This window comes from Salmo trutta, unplaced genomic scaffold (genome assembly GCF_901001165.1).
Source record: "Salmo trutta unplaced genomic scaffold, fSalTru1.1, whole genome shotgun sequence".
NCBI lineage: Eukaryota > Metazoa > Chordata > Actinopteri > Salmoniformes > Salmonidae > Salmo > Salmo trutta.
In genome coordinates, this window is record NW_021823195.1 from 1,379,462 (window position 1) to 1,392,008 (window position 12,547).

Below are 12,547 nucleotides of genomic sequence, written 5' to 3' on the forward strand. Positions count from 1 at the left end.
ACCACCAGAATAGTGTCCTGGAGAGACTTTCCCACATGTTGCAACCTAAGGGCCTGTGCCTTCATCTGCTGCTGGATAAGTGGAATCTCTTCAGTAATCTCCCTAACATTCCTCTTGACTGTGGCTAGACTGACTGCGTTGACGGCAGTGGTACCTAGGGCAAATAGTGACCCTACGGCTGCCCCTATCGATAGTAGCGCCCCGACGAATCGTTTTTCTCGCCTGGGCTCAGCTAGTTCTGACTGGGTTACTGTGAACTTTTGGAGTTGGGCCAACATATGGGCAGTGTCTAGCTGGGCGTGCTTAATTGCCTGGCTGGTCCAGTCAGCCCCGGCCCAACTCAAATGCGCCGCAGGTGGAATGTGTTGGCGGTACACATTCTCTGCATCTAGGCGGATATATACCCTCTGCGTGTGTACTCTGCAGTTAGTTATGAGGAGTCCTGGATCGTCGCGGAGAACGATTCCCGTAGGGGGTCCGTTCGTGATTACGTCTGCTGGGTTGGTTTTGACCAGGGCGCAGAGTGTCAGGATCATCCAAAGGAACTCCGTCCTACAGAAACGCATAATCAGAGATTGTTGGATTATTTCAGTTATTTGTATTCGTAAACAAAAATTGTTTTGACAACTATTTTTCTGTTTTTCTTATTTTTAATCAGTACAGCGCAGGACGATATCACTAGTGACAACAGATGTATATCTGGTAGCTGGGAAGAGAATAAAATATATTAGGTGCAACGTACTGGTCTCCTGGAAGGGATCAGCTGAGGGTACTTAAGAATTTTCTTAGTACCTCTGGTTTTTTATCTATTCGGTGCTGGCTAGCACCCCTTCTATTCCCATGGGGGGAGTGTACAACTTGATTTGGTTCCGGTGGACCCACTTTAATGTGGCGTTTTGTCAACTTTTGCTGATTTTGATCTGGTAAGCTACAGGTGATAGCTTCACCACAATCTCGTGTGGCCCCGTCCAGTGGGGCAGGAACTTTGTTGCGACGCCCGCGGGTTTGGTGTATATGTAGTACCACACCTTATCTCCGACCTCGAACACCTGGTGTGAGGCTTTTTTGTCGTAATAGGTCTTGTCACCTTCTGCACTTCTTTCATTACATTTACATTTACATTTTAGTCATTTAGCAGATGCCCTTATCCAGAGCGACTTACAGTAGTGAATGCATACATTTCATACATTATTTTTCTGTGCTGGCCCCCCGTGGGAATCGAACGCACAACCCTGGTGTGGCAAACACCATGCTCTACCAACTGAGCTACAGGGAAGGCCAATTTCCAATTGTCCTTGAGCGTACGCAAAGGTAGTCTGGAGATGGTTCCGCAAGTCGGTCACGTATTGATGAGCCGTGTAGGCGGTGGCTGCGGCGACATCTCCCGGTTGGTACAGGAGATGCAGTGGAAGGGTCATTTGCCGGCCTGTCATCATCTCAAAGGGTGTCATTCCCGTAGACCTGTTGCGTGTGGCTCTGATTGCCATCAGTACCAATGGGAGTTTGAGGTCCCAATCTTTGTGGTTGGCTGCCACATATTTCCTCAAGATTCTGACAATTGATTGGTTGCTCCTTTCTACCCCCCCCCCCCCCGAGCTCCTAGGGTGGTACGCGATGTGGAGTTTAGCTTTGACTCCCAGGAGCTTCCACAGTTCGGTCATTACAGCTGCCGAAAAGTGGGTTCCTCTGTCGCTGTCCACGGTTTCTCCTGGCAGGCCGAAACGACTGAAAACGTGGTTTAGCAAAAGAACGGCAGTGGTTTCCGCTGTGTCATTGGTCGCCGGCAGGCACTCCACCCACTTTGTGAATGCGCAAGTCACTGTGAGGAGGTACTTGTTGCCTCTGGCAGACCTGGCAACTGGGCCGACCCAGTCGATCTGGATCGAGCTCCAGGGGTAAGACACACCCGTGCTTTGCAGGGGTGCTCTGTGAAGTGGCTTGGTGGGTTGAAACTGGCAGCAAACTAGACACCCCCTCACGTATCGTGCCACGTCTTGTTCCATGTGAGGCCAGTGGGCCACCTGTCGCAATGTTTCACATGTAGCCTTGACCCCCCTATGGCCTCCACATGGCTCGTCGTGGGCATGAGCTATCATTATCCCCCTCTGTGTTTTAGGAACCACCCACCTTCGAGCGGTGTCGGTTTCTGAAACATACACCAATAGGTCATCTACAAGTGTGAGGTGCTGTTTAGTTGCGTACAGCGAACGCAAGTCGTGTGAACCTGCCAAAGCCAGTTCGGACACTGGGTGGTTGACAGGATCCGACAGGAATGCCATCAACGTGGCGAGGGACTCATCTTGGTGTTGCATTGCTACCAGGTCGCCATTCATGAATGAATGCGTTAGCAACACATTATGTTTGTGCGACGACGTTTTCCGTGGTGCTACATGGCTACGCGTTACCGCAGACACCATAGCTTCCTCAGTGTGTTTTTCGTGTCGAGCAGCAAACACCCAAGGGGTGCCGTGAATTGCACCAGATTTCGCCATGCTGTCAGCATGGTCATTGCCAAGTTTGTCACGACCAGGTGATTTGGAGTGTCCCTTGACTTTCTTCCAATACACCTGTATGTCGTGTTTGGTGATGAGGTCATCACAAGCTAGAATGAGCTCTTTGTTTTTCACCTCTTTACCACTTGAAGTAGTCATGTGCTTTTGTTTCCAAAACGGCAAGTGGCATAAGAAGGTGAGTCTCGCGTAGTTTGAGTCGGTGCAGATCGCCAGTTCTGCCAATTCGTGTTTCACCGCTGTTTGCAGGGTGATCAGCACGCCAGCCACTTCTGCAAACTGGCTGGTCTTGTTGCCAAGCTGAAATTGAAGTGGTTTGCACGGAATGTCGTTGTGCCATACCAATCCCACCCCAGCTTGCAAGTGGTCTAGATGGCGATAAGAACAGCCATCTACAAATGCCATCGGCATGTCGAGACACACGTTCTCTTCGAAATAGTGATGGTTCGAAGGCAATGGCGGAGCGATGTCACGCGGGGGTGGTCCGGAGTCGGTTTGATCGTCACCACAGTGTTGACACACCGCCAAAGCACTGCCCAAAGGCAGGTTCTTTGCTTTTGCGTAGTTGATTACTACATCATGGCTCTGCAGCGTCATGAGCCAAGTCGCTATCCTGGTGTTGTGTACAGCACCCTCACGGATTCGTTGGCTTTTCAGAAAAGTCACAGGCTGGTGACATGTTTCTATGATCACCTTTTGTCCGCTGACATAACTGGTGAAGTGTTTGATCGCCCAGACTGTCGACAGCAGCGCTTTTTCGCAGTCTGAGTATTTGTGTTCGGCGGGGTTGAGTGTTTTGCTCGCGTAAGCAACCACACGTTTGTCTTGGTCGTATTTTTGGTACAACCCAACGCTAAGGCAGTGCTCTGAGAAACAGACTTCCAAAAATAATGTCTTGTCTTTGTTGGGGTATACCAGGCAGGGTGCCTCGCAAAGCAGGTTTTTCAAAGAAGCCACCGCTTCGTTGTGATTGGCATCCCAAATGAATGGGGTGTCTTTCTGAAGAAGGTGAGTCAACGGTTTTGACAAGTCGGCGTAGTTTTCGATGAATTGACGGGAGTAATTACATACTCCCAAGAAGCTGCGCACCTCGTGAAGGTTTGTAGGTGTTTTGATGTTGCGGACTGCTCGGATTCGGTTAGACTGTGGTAGGATGCCCTCGGCACCCACCAGAAGCCCAACGTAGTTTACCTTGGTCCTGCACCATTGTCCTTTCATGATGGCCAACTTAGCCCCTGCAGTCCCGAGTTGGGTGAGAATGTGGTCCATTTCATTGAGGTGATGTGACCAAGTCTCACTTCTCATGAGAACGTCGTCCACGTAAATTATCGTCCCCCTAGAGGCTGCGTCTGGCATCGCCTTGTGCAGGAAGATGTTGAACTCTGAGGGGGAGTTTGCATACCCGAATGGGCAACGATTGAACGTGAAGAGCTTGTTCGAGAAAGAGAAAGCCAACTTGTGTTGGTCACGCGGGTCGACTGTCATGGTCCAGAAACCATTTGCCACGTCGACGGTGGAGAAGTACTTGGCATTTGCCACCTTTGGCAACTCTTGGTCGAGCTGTGTCATTGGCCAACGAGACAACGGAACCAGTTTGTTGAGTTGTCTATAGTCAATGGTAAGACGCCATTTACCCGTTGGTTTCAGAACGGGCCACACGGGAGCGCTGTACGTACTGTTACATTCCCTGATTATCCGTTTAGCTAATAAGGAATCGATAATCTCTTGTACTGCTGCGTATGCTGCGAGCGGGATTTTGTATTGTCTAACGAACGTAGGAGTTGCTCCGGGTGGCGTAGGAATACGCACCACATGGACACCCGTAACCCCGCAATCCAGCGAGTCTGTCGACCAGATCTCACTGTGTTTGTTAAACAATTCTCTCAACTGATGGCGTTCAGTGTCATTGACAAGAGCATCAGCCTCCGACAGTAGTTGTATTACCTGTGCATGGAAACCAGGATATGGTTCGGCGACATTGTACAGGTCTTCATCGGGTGGTGACGGCATGTCACTTTTGGAAGAGTCATCGGTTGTTACCTCACAAGAGTGTACTTCGCATGCAGGAGGAGACGCAATATCATCCTCCGTGACGATGGAGTATATTAACAGGTTGCTGTCAGGATCGACACCCAGCCGGAATGCCGATGTGTCGTCCAGTGGCAATACGGGAGTTAGTGCTATTGCTTTTGACTGACAAGTAAACAGCGCACCTCCCTCGCCGTCTAGGTCTAGGGAGGACGGAAGAGGCCCAATCACAGGAACAACTAGTTCAAAATCATGGAAGGCGTAATCGATCAATGTTCCTAGCTGAGTGTGCCGAGGAATGGAAATATCCGCTTGAGTCAGATTTTGTACCAGGAGGTAAGTGGATCTAGCGGTTAGTTCCAACAGTGGGTTGCCATTGATAGTTAGCCCCAAGTCGAATAGTTTTGGAGAGGGTTGGAAGAACGCAGTGGTGCCTTCCATCCGGTATCCGGGCGCCAGGTTCAGTCTTACAGAAACCTCTGTGGTTCTTGCCGGTATCAACATGGCGGACTCAGTTATCGCCTTGCAAGCTTCAGGAATAGTCTGCCCGGAAGCCATTCGCACCGGGTCGAAAGACAAGGCATGTTGGTTTGGCTGCACCAAAGACCAAAGAACTTGGTGTATGGTATCAAGTTTAACACCCAATCTTGCCAAAATGTCCGCTCCCACATAGACTGTATGTGGGAGGTCCGCGACAACCAGTAGGTAGTGGGATAATTCCTTGTTTCCAATGCGCATCGATAGCGCACACACCCCTATTGCGGTGAGTGTTGTCTGGGGAGTCGTTCCCAGTGGAAATCTAAACGTTTTCGGCACAAGGGGATGGCAGTTAGCCGTTTTCGAAATTTCGTTGAACATTTCCAAACTGATTGCGGATTTTTCTGACCAGGTGGCCAGCCTGGTATCCTCAGCCATAGTGCCGTTTAGGCACACGCCCCCTATCAGAGGAGGGCGGTAAGTGTCGGCTGGTGAATCACCCAAGCCGCACAAGAAAACCACATGTTCGGTTAAGTTCCGAGTCGAACTCACATTGTCCTTTGCCACAAATGGCGGGCTCATGGCCAAGTTCACAGGGTTTGCGTCAGATGCTGACGTCGGACCCACGTCGTTGCACAATGTATGGCAGGTAGCCTTGGAAGAATGCGGCGAAGTCAACGGAGTTGGCATAGGTATTTGTGACCAGATTTGATTGGTTTTCCAATCCATTAGTGGTACCAAACGGTCAATTAAATCACTCCCAATCAGCATTCGTTCGATTTCGATGCTAGTCACATACACGGGGTGTATCAGTGACACGCTTTCGAAGTTGAGTTTAAGTAGGAGACGTTTGGTTAGGGGCGAGGTAGCTTGAGTGAAACCTCGAAGATTCGTATCGCAATGTTCCGTTTTCAACCAACGTTTTGTTGGGTCCACTGCCCTTTTTAGTTCATCCAGCAAGGTTTCGGATATGAGGGAAATTGTCGAACCCGAATCTATCAGAGCGTGACAGGTCACACAGTCCTCCAGGACTGTTCTAAGGTATGGCCTGTTCGAGTTGGTTTTTCTCGTCATATCCCCAACAAAATGGAGTGGGTTGGGAGAACGGAGCGGTTTGTAATCTGCGTCGATTTCCAAGACAGATAAGTTACCTACGTGACCCAGTGGGTCCTCTATCGGAATGGTAGAGGAATCATCTGTTGCAAAGCTGCTTATCTCGTGCATCTCCACCTCCGTGTCCAAGTCTGTAGACAAAACCTGCGGGCTTGTGTCTAGAACGGGCGGTACCTGGACAGGGATTTGAGTGGGGGCGGGGGTAATGGAAATGTTTGCGTCCTCTTGAATTGCATGAATTTCGGCGGACTCGGTTTCCAACGATTTTACGCCTAGTCATGAGGATTTATCCTTGTCCTCTTTCTCAAATTTCTTACGATGCAGTACATCTTTTATCAGAGCTTCTATATCATTTCGGTTAGCGTTTAAATCATTGTTGAACACTTTGTTGCCCTTGTTACACTTGTTACCCTTATGTCCTGACCCTTTGTGAGAGTTAGGCGGAGGGGCATGTCGGCTAGGTTGATCTCTACGGGACCTGTTAGATTGGGGACGTTCATCGTAGCTATTGTTACGGCGGTGGTTGTCGGGGTGGTGGTTACTTGGTAGCCACCCCCTTTGATCGTCCTCTTTTACAGCATATGTCCCTGATGCAGCCCCTTCTAATTCGAGTGATGGTTCCCGCCTAAGCTCGAAAGTCGAGGTGTCCGGGCTCTTAGCCCGGCTTGCTTTTGATGCTTCAAAAGCGGTGCTTGCCAGCTCTCGGAGTGTCGAGATTGGCAACCCGACGTGGGCAGTAGGGCCCAAGTAGTTAATGAAGTTGGGAGACATGTTTGACAGAAAAAGTTGTTTGAACGGTAATAGGTCTTCCATTCCTGTTTCAGTGAGCATGCCAAAATAAGCTGAACGAAGCCGGTGATAGTAGGCTTGTGCGTGTTCATTTCGAGCTTGTCTGATATTGTTAGCCAACGAACTATCGTGTTTGCGAGTCGCAGAACCACTGAATTCTATTTTCAAAACAGTGGCAAGTTTAGCATAGTCGTTTTGCACGTGTTGCTCTTGTAGACGGATGAACCTTGTCACGTGTCTGTTGGACGTTCGCTTCAAAAGATAGAGCCTGTCTGCATTCGTAGCGTTTGGGTAGCCATCCAAGGCGTCCTCTATGTCTGCTAAGAATGTCTCAGTGTCGTTTGGCTTTCCCGGAACGGGGTCGAAGAGGCGGAAGTTTTTGACGATTTTGTCAAGGCGATCCCCGCCAAGTGCGTGGGGAGCATCTGCACTCTCCCGTGGAGAATTGTGGGCCGAGAGGCCAAGAGGAAAAGTCAAGCTGTGGTTGTGTTGGCGAGAAGGCCCCAATTCACTGTGGGCCGAATGGCCAAGAGAAAGAGGCTGAAATCTCCTGTCATCTACATTCCCTCGTTCTCTTAGCTCCGGATGTGAGCTAGGTTGCTTGTTTTGGTTGTCCCGCGATAGCGCGTGACTGTTCTGGAGTTCCTCCAGATGATACCTAAGGGTGGTGTTATGCTGCATCGCCGAGTCCACCTGGGAGTTGAGGGGGTTTATTTTCGACACGTAGGTGTCGCCCTTGCTTCGCTCGGCCTCATACTTATCTGTCATGGTTTGCAGGGAGAGGTCGCGAGTGTGGAGTGAGAGATCCAGTGATGCGATGTCCTCCTTTTGTTTAGAGGTCACATTTTCCAACTTTCTCACCTGGTCTTTCTCATCCTTCATTAAATCAGCGACTTCAATGAGTTCTGCTGTTTTGTCCTCCAACTTGGTCATTGTGTTCATTAACTGATCGTCTTTGGTCTGCAGCTTTTGGAATAGAGCATTATTGCTTTGAGTGGTTTCATTCACAACCGCTTGTAGGGCCTCAATTTGCTCGCCCCGTTTTCTAGCTAGCTCGTCCGATTCATCTAGTTTCGCGTGGACTTCATCGTATTTAGTTTTGGCTAAACCGAGTTGTTCTTTTAGAATACGGACTTGGTCAAGAGTTTGTTCGCGTTCTTTGTTATAAGTGTTAGACAGATCTTCCAATTTATCTGTTCTCACACACAGTTCCTCAGCTAGCAGTAGCTTATCTTTTTCGGCTTTCGATGCCAGCTCAAAAAAAAAAAAAAAAAAAAAAAAAAAAGCTCCCTGGTTCTCTCCACCTGTACCTTGAACTCCCCAGCTTCCTGCTCGTGCCTCTGCTGGGCACTGAGGTACTGGTGCACTGTCCATCTCTGCTGGTGGGCATAGTTGAGGGCTAAACTGGAGAGAACCTTCACAAGGCCTCCGCCTGATGGTCTATTTTGAAGAGCGTCTGTCGCAATGTCTGCATTTTTCTCGCTTATGGCATTGAAATCTAACATTTTCAGCTCCTCGGCATAGTTAGGATTTGCATCGTTGCTGAGGTCCGCGATCAATCTTTCCGTGGGTGAAGGTCCACTGATTAGAGGGGAAATGGGTAGAAACCCATCTGATGGATTGCTCATTATTATGATTGTCAGTTATTTCAATTTACGTAATGTTTGGGGTTTTTAGTTGGAGGCTGCAAACACGATTTAACTCAGTTTGTAAACGTCAATGAATCATCAAGACTGGGTCAGTAATGTGAGTTGGTTATTACTGAACTTGCCAAAACAGGTTTAATTGATTAAATCGATTTTAATGATAAATCTAACCTGTATAGGCTATTTGGGAATTTTAATTTTAATTCACCTGAAAGAGTTGCTACCTCTAAGTTAACGTTGAAAAGTTTAACTATGTCTCATTGGTTAGAACACATTAGTTTGCGTATTATTCCAATAACCAACCTGGACAGGTAGTGTAGCAATTTAATGTATATTAAATTGAACGAGACAATGATATCCAATCAGTTGAGACTGGTTAGATATCGTACAGCATAACCTGAATTATTTAAAAATAATTACTGGTGATTCTTCACCACCGGAGGTCACTGTTAACACAAGCTAAAATCGACAGGGTACCAGTGAAAATACAATTTTACAATACTGTTAAAAAGTCTACCTAAACACCATTAAGCTGGTAAAACAGCTTTAATATATTAATCAATTTGAATGATTAGTCAACCCCGTATAGGCTAAAGGAATTAGCTTTAATTAACCTGAAATAGTTGCTATATCTAAGTTAACGTGGAACAGTTTAACCATGTCTCATTGGTTATGGCACATTCGTGTGTGTATTATTCCCATAACCAACCTGGAAAGGTAGTGTATCAATTTAATGTATGTATAAAATTGAACAAGACAATGATATCTAATCAGTTAAGACTGGTTTGATATCCTACAGCATAACCTGACTTATTTCACGAAAAATGACTGGCGATTCTTCGCCAGAGGTTACGGATAGCCCAAGCTGAGTTCTCACAGGATTCCCGTCTAACGCGGGAATTCACTATGAACAAAGAGGAAAACAAAAATGGCTGCTCCCCTTTGTTAGCTTAGCATCTGGCGCAATGCTTAGCTTTCCTTGCGCGGGGTTTCCCCCTCGCCGCACAAGGGAAGTTCCCTCCAACAAGGGAACAGGTTTACTTGGTGACGTCTCACGTTCAACCCTTAACCTCTTCCCGTTACCAAACGCAAGAGGTAGAGAGATAATAACTTCGCTTCGGTCAAACGAATAGATCTACTCTAATTTCCGTAATGGCTGGCTCATATGTCCTCTGCTCTAGGAATTACTTATGACCGAGTCAGATCACTCCTGAAAGCGATCGACAGAAATAACACTACGTTAGGCCCAACTAGTATTATTTCTCAGAATGCCTGCATCGGCTGGTACATATGCCCTAGCTGGTAGCATTCAGTAGACCCCCCTTCACGCTGGCTTTGGTCAGATATACAACAGGGGTCGTTCTCTCCCGACCAGTATCTGGGTGAAATGGAACGACACACACACTTCTCTCCCGCACTAGTCCTGCCTATAGCTATTAATGGAATGTATATATATTGCTACACAATTGATATGGAATAACACAACAGTGCGGCCTAGTCCTATCTTAGACTCCTCACAGGGGGCGCCATATGTCGTGACGTTGTATTAGTTAATGTGACGACTGATGCTCATCGAATGATTAACGGTTTATAATTGCGTGATTTCATGAATTAAGCAATTAATCAAGCAATTATCAACTCATTAACCTGGGGCACCATGGGAACATTGTTTTGATTGAGTTTCTATTTCCCAAATTAACTCAAAGGATATCAGAATATCGATTTTACAACAGTCGCTAAATTAATCAATTTCCTCTACAGTCTCATTCTGAACGTCGCATAATCCGGGAATCTGCACGGACCCGGGCTTCACCAATGCATTTACCACACCAATCTTAGTTGATTATTTATTTACTAGCAAGCTAAAATGATGATAAAAATACACATACACAAAACACAGTCTAGCTATTGATTAGGACTTAGTATAACGGGCCAACACACTATGGCGCGTGTTACCCAAAATGGGGATTTAAAAGAGAGAGAAACAAAGGAAGTACACGAGAGAAATATACATTTGGGTTCATTTGTCAGCTATGCTTATTTAAAACCTAGCCTTGCCCCGAACTGCCGCTCTTATGGGTCAGAATATAATGATGTAATTACGTGTTGGAGGTCTCAGGTGGGAAGCTCCGCGTGGGTCCTTTAGGCTTCTCAATGACGCACTTCTCCGGCGCAACTCTCTGGTTGTCCTCACGATGTCAGTGTCCTTCTTGGCTTAGTGGTCTGATCCCTCGCGGTCTTCTGAGGACAGACAGCTCTGTAGCTCAGAGCTCACAGCGTCGGACTCGAACGGTGAAGATACCACGATTTGATGGAGAGTGGAGACTGGGTGGTTCGGCTTGAATTCACCCGCTTAGACACAGCTACTCGTCCGTAGCTCGTGTAGAAAAAGATTTCTTTGTCTTCAACCTTGTGTTTCGTTTTGGGGTTCGTCGACTTTGTTAGACCTTCGCTGCAGCTTGGGGTCAATTAGTCTCCTATGTTAATTCTTCACTCTCCTGTCTTATACCCTCGGGTCAGAAGTGGGTGTAACCGCCTTTAGGGCAATTCTCTGGGCGGACCAAGTAAAGAGGCAAGGCTTAGATTTTGACTAAAATCCAATTTTAGACACGAACTTCACATTTCATCTTTACCAAAACATTCTGTTTGATTTGGATATTTTCCACACAACGTACAATGTATAAACATCAGGCATATACTGGGAAAACTCTTAAAGGTACAATGTTTTCATAATAACGTCATCTCTTAACCTTTAAAAACAATACAAAAGTTACATACATTGTAATATTCCACCTCTCGTCATGACCACCATTGTGGCTGACGGAAACCATTGTTCCAAAGTCCCTTTATTGCATGTTTAATGTTCTGAGGCCAGTTCTCCATTGTTAGGACAAAGGAATTTCTCTGTGGCCTAAGGTTTATTATGGGCATGAGGTGTCATAAACCCCCACATCTTCAGACCCCTAGATCTCTCCTCCTCTGTTGGGGGTTTGGGAGATAATCTGTAGGGTGGTGGTCTCCTGTACCCTGACCTGATCAGAACAGTCATGACACCATAAGAACTCTTTTGGTTCCCGGCAGAACCCTTTTTAGGTACCATATACAGTAGGACCCTTTCCACAGAGGGTTCCACATGGAACCCAAAAGGGTATATGTGGAACCAAAAAAGCTTTTCCCTGTAACCAAAAAGAGTTATCCTATGGGGACAGCTGAAGAACCCCATTGGAAGCCTTTTTTCTAAGAGTGTATCCTCGGTATTGGGTTCACATTGCATCACTCCCAGGTGGCATCAGACACAGAGAGTTTCTCACCCAGACCTCTGAGTAGACTGAAGCCATGAGACCCAGACCTCTGAGTAGACTGACCCCATGAGACCTGTCAAAAGGAGAGTTTCTCACCCAGACCTCTGAGTAGACTGACCCCATGAGACCCAGACCTCTGAGTAGACTGAAGTCATGAGACCTGTCAAAAGGAGAGTTTCTCACCCAGACCTCTGAGTAGACTGACCCCATGAGACCCAGACCTCTGAGTAGACTGACCCCATGAGACCTGTCAAAAGGAGAGTTTCTCACCCAGACCTCTGAGTAGACTGACCCCATGAGACCCAGACCTCTGAGTAGACTGAAGTCATGAGACCCACACCTCTGAGTAGACTGACCCCATGAGACCCAGACCTCTGAGTAGACTGACCCCATGAGACCCAGACCTCTGAGTAGACTGAAGTCATGAGACCTGTCAAAAGGAGTCTTCCCCAACTAGCTGATTATAGCGCAGGAAAACTATAGAATGCACTGCTATATTATTATAATAAATAAGGTATTATACACCTGTTAGGCCTTCCCTGTGGCTCAGTTGGTAGAGCATGGTGTTTGCAACGCCAGCATGGTGTGTGCAACGCCAGGGTTGTGGGTTCCATTCCCACGGGGGACCAGCACAAAAAAAAAAAAAAAAATGCATGAAATGAAATGTATGTATTCACTACTG